Source organism: Artibeus jamaicensis, unplaced genomic scaffold (assembly GCF_021234435.1).
Source record: "Artibeus jamaicensis isolate MK-2021 breed Jamaican fruit bat unplaced genomic scaffold, CSHL_Jam_final contig_867, whole genome shotgun sequence".
Taxonomy (NCBI): Eukaryota; Metazoa; Chordata; class Mammalia; order Chiroptera; family Phyllostomidae; genus Artibeus; species Artibeus jamaicensis.
Genome location: NW_026521995.1, coordinates 10,232,348 through 10,243,437, shown reverse-complemented (window position 1 = coordinate 10,243,437; position 11,090 = coordinate 10,232,348).

The following is an 11,090-nucleotide window of genomic DNA, read 5'->3' as shown; positions in this document are numbered from 1 at the left end:
GGAGCCAGGGCGACCGGCCCCAGAGCGTGGTGCCTGGTCCAGACCGGTGCGGACTAACGAGCCCCGGGCGTCCACGTCTGCCCCTGACTCACAGCGTCTGAGCCGGCAGAGGGGCGGCGCAGCGCAGGCTAGCCACCGCCTCCCCGCCTTTTCCATTTCCCCTTTCTCTCCGTAAACAGAAAGAATTGCGGGGAAGCCGAAGCCCCAGCGCAGGGAAATTCCGTCCTCCCCGCCCCCCCCCGCCCCGTTTGCCCTCGGGGCTCCCGGGCGGAGTTGCAGGCGAGCTGAGGGAGGAGCGAGCGTCTTTTCGGGAGGAGCTGGCTCTGAACACCGGAGTCGGGGATCGCCACGCCATCTAGGGGCCGGGAACAGTAGTCGAGCGCCTGGGACACCCTTGAGTTTTCCCTTGGACCTGGTGGCTGGGAAACCTGGTGGAGTTACAAAGCATGCCTCCACGCCTGTTCCGGATCCCAGGAAGAAGATCGTATCCCCTAATGAGCCTGCGCCCTCGGTGTTATTCTGGTGTTCCAGCCCCAGGCGGCGAGCCGCCCGGGCCCTTTCCAGGGCCACCATGCCCTTGGCGACTACGGTGCCTGTGTTGTCCCCTCTGCGCTGCAGGAGGCTCAGTAGCGTCTGGCCTCCTTTAGCCTCGTCCAGGTTCCGGTTCAACATCAAACGCGCAGGGATACTGCCGGTGGCTCCGGACCCACGTACTTGGGCTTAAAGGTTTGGTTAAGGCTGTAGCAGGCTGGGCCAGAACCTGGAAGACGAGCAACTGGAGCGGCGCTGGTGTACTCCGCCGGAAAAACCTGGTTTTATTTTTTATTGGACCTGGTTATTTTATGTCACCGCCCCGGTACGAATTGTGTCAACTGATCTCTTCCTCCTAACTCCAGCTGTGAGTCCGGGATTCTCTATCCTGATTGGAAAGAAGATCAAAGATCGTTTATAGTGTTCTTCCTTATTGAGTGGAAAGTGTTTACTCCAGATAAAGCCGAAATACAATAGTTCTAGGAAAATAGCTCCTCTTTTCGTGAAACACTTGGCAGGACATTCCCAGTACTTACTGAGTTGCAGCCCGCCCTTCGCTTCCCCCACGCCCCACCCCAGCCCCCAACAGTGCCTTAATGTCAAGCACTTACTATGAGCCAGACATTTGGCAAGACAGCCCTGAGGAGAGATACTAGGCAGACATCCCCTGTGTCTTATCCACCTGGCAGCACTCGGATTCAAAGGCCTCACCACTCTGAGGCCACGCCCCGCCCTTTCGAGAACCCAAGCTCGTTCAAAACTGCATCAAAATCTCCACGTGAACTCAGGAAGTGGAGGAGTCCCAGGCGCCTGGTGGAAAAGCCCTTCTTGGGGACTTGCCTTTCAGATTCTGGAGCGGGGGGGGGGGGGCGATGCGAGACTTGCACCAACCCTGGGGCTCTAACTGGGCAGGGATTGCATGCCCAGGAAGCTGGGGAGAACCCCCCTGGTCTGGACTGGAACTCTGTGGACTACGGCCAAGTCTCAAGAGCAGATTATCCCAGTCTTGGCTGAAAATGAAGTTCGAATGCTTTTTTTTTTTTTTTTTCTGTAAACCAGGTTGGCCAGGTTGTTACTTCCAGTGGTAGCCTGAGGCCAGTCTGTCCATCATCTGCTGTCTTTGACCGAGAAGGAGTGATCTTTATAAGCATTTTAAAAATAGAAACATGGAACCATTCTGCCCCCACCCACTTGAGTGAGATCATTAAAACCACACCTAATCTTCTGGGAACTAAGTATTAGCCTAACTTCCAAACACAGCTGCATTTTAGGGACTGAAGAAATAGTTGGTGCTGCAGGGTTCTCTCTGGCTTACCCCAGAGAAGATCTCACTTAACAGTGAATTAAGAGGTGTTACCCAAAACCGTTTTAAAACTCTGTCAGAGATTGTATCTGGTGAGTCAGAAGAGACTGAAGGAGAACTAAAAAGAAAGAAAAAGTTTGCAAAACTCCTTGTGTTTTTCTTGATGAGACTTTCTTATTCTTTTTTAACTATTGACTTTAGAGAAAGAAAGGAGGGAGAGAAACATCAGTTTGTTGTTCCAGTTATTTATGCATTCATTTGTTGCTTCTTGTGTGTGCCCTGACCAGAGGTGGAACCCCCAACCTTGGTGTATCTGGACAACATTCTAACCAACTGAGCTACATGGCCAGGGCTTCTTTGATCAGGACCATTAACCTGGGCTTACAAAAGTGATCCCATGCTTTTAGGAGTGCTAGGAAAGTGAGGTTTAACCTGGCCAGAGAGAAGCTGCCTGAGCCAGTGCACACAGGTGGTGGAGTTACTCAAGAAGCCATTATCCAGTACATTACCGACCAGACCTCTTGAAGCCGTTGGCAGGAAACAAAATGCACTTTAAAAATAACTTGTAGCTTGAAGAGTCTTTCTCTCCAGTTGCAGGTGGGGGCAGCAGTGGGTCTGTAATCTGTAGTTTGGAAATCAGAACTTACTCATGGAATCAAAATCATTGACACTGGGTAGGTCACTCGACACTGCATTGGCCTATGGAACCCCACGTGGGGCTCTATGCTAGTAAATATAACAGGACATTGCTTGCCAGTATTTTGCATACTTATAAAATACAATATTTTAGAGAATACTGGGACAAATTGGAATAAATTAGGGGATGCCTACATGTGGGTTGGTGGGAAATGTGTTTGGTTTTCTTAAATTGTAACAATAAAATACAAAGATTTCAAGGAAGATAATTAAATACTGATTTTGAATAAAGCTTTAAATAAGATATTTTTAAAGAGGAACTTGAGCCTGGCTTCATGAGCATAACTGTTTTCTATTGGGAGGGCCAAAAAAGTTTGTTTCACTTTTTTTCTGCACAGCAGCTCTAGTAGCACTTAGTTGTCTTTAACTTCATTTGAAACAACTTTGTTGGATTGTATTGCGACAGCTGTCATATCAGTGTGCATTAAAAAAAAACAACTTAGCAAATTGGCGAACTTTTGTAGCCATTTTAATATTGAAGATGGAAGAAAATGCACAACTTTTCAGCATATTATGCTTTATTATTTCAAGAAATAAAAGGCACAACTGAAACACACACAAAAGATTTCTACAGTATATGGAGAAGGTGCTATGACTGACAGAAGGTGTCAGAAGTGGTGTGTGAAGTTTCATGCTGGAGATTTCTCTCTGGACAATGCTCCGCAGTTAGGTGGATGAGTTGAAGTTGATAGCCATCCAATCCAGGCATTAACTGAGATTAATGTTATACCACACAGGCGATAGCTGACATACTCACAATATCCAAATCAATAAAGTTATTGGTGAAAATGAAAAATGTGTCTTCTATTTTACGGAAAAAAACAAAATGAACTTTTTGGCCAACCCAATATATGGTTTTCTTGTAACAACTATACACATTTACTAATTAAGATGTTTGAATAGTGACCTCTTCCAGCTTCTGATAATAACCTTCAGGTGAGACACTGTATAGACAGAAGATAATACATTGACAACTATTATTGTACCTTTTAAAATTTTGAACTGTTGAAGTGTATTTTAAGAACCCAGCAGCTCTTCTTTTTCTTTCACTGACATATGTTAATTTTCTTGTGTGAGTGGATTTTGATTACAGTTGAACTTTTTCATATTAAATCTTTCACAATGACGAAGTTTTAACTTGCTTTCATCGGTTAGCTTGCACACTACCAAAAAGACAGCAAGTCAGCCCAAAGGTGAAATACCCAGTGGAGGAGGGGATTTAGGGCTGCCTTCCCCAGCTGGAGAACCAACAGCCCCATCTCAAGCCCCGCCTCCACTGCTGGCTGTTCAGTGGGCTTCGCCCAGGCTCCCCTGGTACCTGAGACACAAAGCCCTTCCTCCAGAAGGGCCTAGACCCCCTGCAGCTGCTGACCCTGCTTCCCACATTCAGCATCTCTGTGCTGATGTTCCTCGGACCTGTGGAGACCACACGGTGCATCCTTAGATTCTGCTATCCCCCAGCAGCACCCTATGGCAGTCTCAGATAAGACTGCAGAGGCAGCAGGCCTTGGAGCGCCTGGCCCCGTCTGGCCGACTTAAGGAGTAAAAGAGGATCTATAACGCATTCGTGACAGTCAGCGTGCCCTCTGCTGCTGCAGGCCTCTCCCCTCCACATCCTCCGTGGGACTTCGGGGGTGGAGTGCAGATGAAATGAAAGGGACGATTTCCTCTGGCCTCTTCCTTTTGCCTTCTCCTCACTTTTTAGGACAGCACTGTACTCCCCAACTTTTGCCATCACCGTGCAAAGTGAGAACAACAACTGCAGGAGAGACATGGGCTGGGGCGGAGGAGATGGAGTCCTCGTGTGGGGGAGGGGAGAGAAAACCCCAGTTGCTGAGGGAGGGGAAGGGAAGTTCCCAAATATTCTCAGTTGTGGCTGTTTCTGCCTGTAAATGGGCCGGTCTATCAATCAGAGGCCTTCTGTTCTCCTGTGCAGAAAGCTACAAATTAGGTCTCTCAAAGTGCCTCAGTTTCATTATTTTATATGCTATGTGTTTTTACTAATTGCTTTGTGCTGTGGCTTCCTCCAATCTGAGGTCCTTGAACCACATTTAGGAAACAGAAACCACTGCTCTGTGCTTCTCTCTTCCACCTCCCGAATGGAAAGTCCTGCTACAGCATTTCTTAACCTTGGGCTTCCAGAGTGACCACGTGGCTCGGAAGCAGTACAGGCTCTGCTCTCAGGCCTGTGCAAGAGCTTTCACTTTTCACACTTGAAAGTGTGAGGGCAAGAAAGGTTTAGCAGTGACACTCCCCCGCCTGCCGGGAGCCGCATGTCCTTAAAGCAGTCCTGCATGGACCAGGGGCCTGCGTACAACCTGGAGCACCTCCTGCTATTCCCCGTGGCCCTCAGGTCCCACCCTCCCAACGCCTGCACGTGCTGCACAGAAAGCACCCTACCTCGATGACGGGGAACTGTCACCAAAATACTGTTTGAGTGAGGAGAAGATTCGATTTAAAAAAGTACCTCAGTCTGATCCCTACTCTATACCTGCAAATGTAAATGCAAAGGTGGAGGAAAACACTAGGATAGTCTACTCTCCAACAGCAATAATTTCCTAACCTCCTTTGAAATGGTATTCTTCACTTGTAAATGTGAGGGAGCTGGTCAGATGTTTTTCAATAGCCTAAAAAAAAAGGTGTGGTGTGCTTATCTGCATTTGACTTGTTTTAAGCCAAGCTGGTTGAACACATTTTGTTTTTGCTCTTGCAGTTATGTTACAGAACTAAAAACAACGGACAGCAGACTCACTTTCTTTGTGTGGATGTGGAGATGTCTTTCTTTATTAAAGCCCTGGATTCATGTTCATCAGAACTTTTTTCTTAGTATGAAGATGCTTTGCTTGATGGATCTCATAATCATGAAGCATCATTATATACTCCATTCATATTAAAAATAGCAATAATAGCTATTGCACTTTGAGCACTGACTGCATCCCTAAACCCTTTCATTGGATCATCTAGCAACACCCCTGAGGGGAGCTCTAGTCTGTCCATTTGCATGTGGGATTTGCTGAGTTCAAAGATGGTAAGTACTGTAGTTCCCCTTATCCACAGTTTTGCTCTCTGAGGTTTCTGTGACCTATACTGAATCGTGGTCCAAAAATATTAAATGGAAAATTCCAGAAATAAATATTTGTAAGTCTTAAATTGTGCACAGTTCTGAGTAACAAAGAGAAATCTTTTTCTGTCCTTCGCTGTCCCATCTGGGACAGGAATCATCTCTGTTCAGCATCTCCATGCTGCATGCGCGTCTAGCCTATAGTCACTCGGTAGCCTCTTTGTTATCGGGTCTGTCTCAGCATCTGTATTGCAGTGTTTAAATCATCCTGAACTCACGGCGCCTCTGTAACTCACCTCATCTCATCACTAGGCATTGCATCGTCTCACACCATCACAGAAGGGTGAGTACAGGACAATGCGATATTTTGAGAGAGCACATTCACATACTTTTTATTATAGAATATTGTTATAGGTGCTCTGTTTTATTATGTTATTGTTAATCACTTACTGTGAATAATTTCTAAATTAAACTTTATCATAGGCATGTTATACACAGGAAAAAAACCATAGTATACATAGTGTTTAGATGAGGGGACTACCGTGACGCTCCAAGAAACTGGATGCTAATTCCCGTCCGTGTGACCCTAAACCCGAATTAACCACTTCCTGTATCCGCCTCCCACTGAGAAGGCACCTCCGTGTACAGCTGGACTAACCACAGGCCACTCGTGAAATGTCTCGGGTCATTTTCCCATCCTGGCCTCTCTTTTGGAGGAGACTGACTTTTCCTTTTCAGGCTCTAACCTCTGGCACCCTTTCTCAAGATGTGAGTGGATTGCAAACATACCTTGACCTGGTCTTTGTATTTTTAAACTTTCATCTCTAACTGGGAGAGGAGAGGCAGAAATTTCAGCTATCTGCCAGAGATAGAGACCTTGGGGAGGGCTGGGCCCAGAGAGCCTCAGAAATGGAACACTCGTTTCACTTATCCTTTAGGTAAACCAGCTTTAATCCTCTTGGGGTCTGCAGACACCCGGAGAGATCTCCTGCCTCCTCACGCCCTGGTTCTAGGTAGGGTGATGGGTGTGTAGGGGCACTGCTGGGGCTTAAGGCCTGGTCCTAAGTTTCTTAAGAATGCTAATGGTGCCAGGTTAGCTTCCCACCTTCCACCCCTAACCCCCTGGCCCACCCAGACCCCTCACAGACTCTCCATCCAGGCCAATGGGCCAATGCCCTCCCCACACTGGGAGTCCTCTGACCAAGTGACAGAAGGCTGTGCTGGATGTAGCCCATGTCTACCTGCTCACAGAGCCATGTTCAACTCTCAGGATCTGTGAGAGCTGGTTTTAAATGCAGTCATTATTAAAAGTGAAATGATATAAAATTATAGGTGAATAAAATATACATTAAAAATAAAGGCAATAAATATTACTTCCCACTTTCTGATTACATAATACATCTTATAATTTTCTAGGCTCCTGAGGTTACTCATGTCTCGTATAGCCGCGTGGTGGAAATAGTGTAACATGACGTGCATCTGAGCATCGCTTTCCAACTCTGCATCTGGGGGCCTCACGCTGAACTTCACATTGGCCATGGGAGTATTTACGCCACACAAGTCAGCAAATGCTGCACTGAGAAAACTGCAGGCCAGGGCAGAGTTTTCAGACAGCTATTGTTAAATGTGCATCAGCCCACCACGACCTAGCGGTACATTTTACATTTTCAGATACTTTTGATACATTTTAAGTTATCAATTTTGTGTTTGTACTCCACTTGACTTTTTCTAACATTCAATAATACATCTATATTTCTCTTATATCTACCCAGGTAGGAGAATCTCCAGCAAGGAAGGGCAATGGTGGGCCTCCATCTTTCTGTTAGTCAAGGCCTCCCTCCAGCTTCAGCTCTAATCGAAGGGCAAAGCCAGGGGAAGGGGAGGAGCTCCTCGGCACCCCCACCCCCTCCCCAGAGCCAAGCTGCAGCACTGTGAGCTGGCTGCTAGGCAGTGGGATGGACCACTGTCCCTCAGAATCTAAACTGCCATGCTGATGCTGGCTGCGTTTAGGATCGAGGTCTCCCACTGGCCTCGTAGGAATCACCTGGGGAAGTCACATTCTGTAGATGGAGGCTTGGGACCCTGAGGTCTGAAGTTCAGAAAGCTCGAGGGGAATGTTCCTGGGAAATACAGGACCAGTTAAGAGTACTTTCTGGATTCAAACATCTGCTCTGGCAGTTTCTGTCCATGTGACCTTGGGCCAATCACTTAAATTCAGAGAGCCTTGGGGTTTTTTATTTATAGAAGGGGAAAAAAATTAAAGCTACTTTATTTTCATTTTGGTTTTTTATATTGTACTATCAAAAGTTGTTATAAGCTTTGACATTAGGAGAAAAGGTAAATCAATTATTACACGTGTTTATACTGTACTAAAATACTTTAAAAAATATATATACTTCCATTTACTTGTTAGGTGTTATCACTAACACAATGACCCTGAAAATTGCTGAAATTCCCTGAAATTCACCTTGTTTTACAACCGAGGAATCTGAAATTTAGAGATCAGTGACTTGTGCTAGACACTAAGATAATACAGAGTGAAAATTTGGCCCCAGCTCTCCCAGTGCACTCATGACAACCAAGATTCGTGAGGGCAGCCTGGGGCACAGGCCTCCAAAGGGGGCATAAAGAGACACATCCTCTTAGCTCTAGTTAATCAAAGATGGACAAGCTCCTGATGCATCTCGAGGGTCCCAGAAGCCCCATCTTGAGTGCACAGGTTAGAGCTTTAACTGCCCCCAGAAAAACACACCAAGAGTTCCGACTTTTAAAAAACTTAAATCTGATTGCAAAACAATTCATGTCCAATAAAAACATTCTGGAAAATAAAGACAATAACATGTATCCCCACTCAGATCAGAGATAACATACTGTTTACCTTTTAGTGGACAGCATTTTGATTTTCTCTGTAATGCACGGAAATTCAGATTTTGTGATCTTTACCTCTGGTGACTGCTTCTAAAGTCAGCTTTACAAGTGAAAGGCAAAGAATAACCACCACATCATTTTAAAGGCATTTTGCTCACTCATCCGTTCAATACATATTTGAGTGTTTTATTATGTGCCAGTCATAATTTCAGATGCTGGGAAACAGCAGGGGACAAGGTCATGACCTTCAGGGGACTTATAACTTGGGGACAGAGAGAGATACTGGACAACTAAACACAGGTGAGACTACACTTGTGACAACTTCCTCCCCTGAAGTAAATGCACAAGGTGGAGAAAGCAAAGAGGTGCGAGAGAAGCTGTGGAGTGGACCTTCCTTATGTGAGAGAGGGTCTTCCTGTGAATGTGCCTCTCACAGAAAGACAATGCTGTGGATTGTAGCAACCTGGTGTAGGTCAAAGGTCGCTGTGTAGGAGTAGCTGTCATTGGACTCCAGGCTGCAGTTTTGTTATTAGTTGATGTGGGTAGATTCTCAAAGTAAGCAAAGATCTTAGAAGTGATTTAATCCAACGCCTTCACTTTGTAAGTGATGAAAATGGTCAAGGGGTGACTTAGCCAGAGTCACTAGCAAATAACACACCCATGTCCAGGGGCTAGCTTTTTGACCCACAAATCTAACCTATCATTCCTGTAACATGCAGCTCCTTTTAGAGAAAAGTAGAATAAAGAAATGTTGCTCTGTGTAGTGCCCACTGTAAGCAAATATACCGCATTTGACCATGTATTATGTGCACCCATGTTTTTGGCCAAAACTTTCAGGAAAAAAAACTCTTAATTTTTTAATTTAATTAATTAATTAATTGTTTATATGTAGATATTTGGTTTTGGAATTATAAAGGGTTTTTAGCATTTATTTTTGAACATACAGATATCATTATTGCTTTCTAGAGTTACACTTTTTAATGAACAAGCATAAATAAAATAATTAAAAACATTTATATAGATATGGAATTAGCACTATCCATGTGTAATGTGCATTCTTATCTCTCCCTCAAAAATTTGGGCAAAAAAGTGCGCATTATACAAGGCAAAATATGGTAATCAGTTACCTAGATACAACTACACTGTAACTTTTTTCCTGATGCAAAGTCTGGAATGAAAAAGAACATGGCATTTGGTGTTACATAACATCCACATGCATTTTTCTTTTCGTTCTTCGTATCTTTCTTTCTTTTTTAGTTTTTCACCTTTTACTAGCTGTGTGCTTTGGAAAACCCACTCGATCTCTCTGGACATTAGTGTGTTTATAAAACCAGATTGCTTTGTAAAGATGGTTTTTATTCCAATGTTTAAATGAAGAAAATATTAAGTGAAACTTTGTAGAAACAAATAGCATATAAAGAGTGATAAAGTGCAATGTCTTTCAGTGCATGGGAACTGGAACAGGTCTTGGTGGAGGCTGGGTTTTTCTTTCAACTGACTAGGGCTCTAGTTAGTTACAGAAACCCTTAGTCTGTGCATCCAGAAACTTGGGTAACCAGTTCAGCAGGTCGAAGCTGTATCACTGTGGTTTTTCTCCTTAAGATACCAAACTTTCGGGTTTTCTCTAGTGGCTCTTTACACTTTATTTATTGCATCATAAGCTGTGTGGTAGTGGTTTCATTTTTACCATGTGAACTGGATTATTCCACTGCAAATCTCCCTGGGGTTCTTGGAAAAATATCTGAAATTGATAAGAAACAGGACATTTTCCAGGAAATACCCAACTAAGGAATTATTGAATACTTTGCATAGTTTGCAGAGGTTTTAGGGAGATCTTAACTGTCTCTCTAGAAAGGTCAATCTAAAGCTTATTTATGTGTTTCGGGGACTTTCATGGAGTGCTTATTTTTAGAACAACGGAACAGACAGTAACTACTTTTTAATGGGTTGGGCCTTCAGCTGTGAGGCTTTTAAAGCAGGCTTCTCTTTTCCCAACCCAGCTGTGTTGCCACACACCAAGCAGACGTGGTTTGACCTAGAGAGAAAACATGGGCTCCATCCCAAGGAGTGAGAGCATCCTTTCCCCAGGGGCCCCGAGTCCCTATCCCAGTGGGTTTCCTGTGCCGTCCACTCGTGGCCTGCAGCTGTACTGCCCACACAGAGACAGTCTCACTGTAGGTGGCTGCAGCAGCCTTTGCAGAAGGGAGGACGAGGGAGCTAGTGACAGATGGCTGGGACAGGGGACAGCAGCCCGCACTGGAAAGGACAAGACAGAGCAGTCTCACTTCCCTCTTGCCTCTTCAAAGGCTTTTTTCTACCTTCTTTTGTTTTCTTCCTTTCATTCTTTTTTTTTCAAAGAAGATATGAGTTAGCATTAAATGCAGTGAGAGTAGAAATGAGTATTTCTGTGCTGATGATTATGTGTCTGAGATCATGAGCTTGATGGGATCTCAATGCCTAAAACTCATCAATTAAAATATGAGATCATAATTAAAAATCACATATAAGTGAATTAATAAATGTAATCTCAATAAAAATTAGTATAAATGCATTTAGCAAACATAGCAAATATTTTATTATAACAAATATAGCAAAATAGCACTCATTGTTTCTCTATGAAGAAAAGTAATG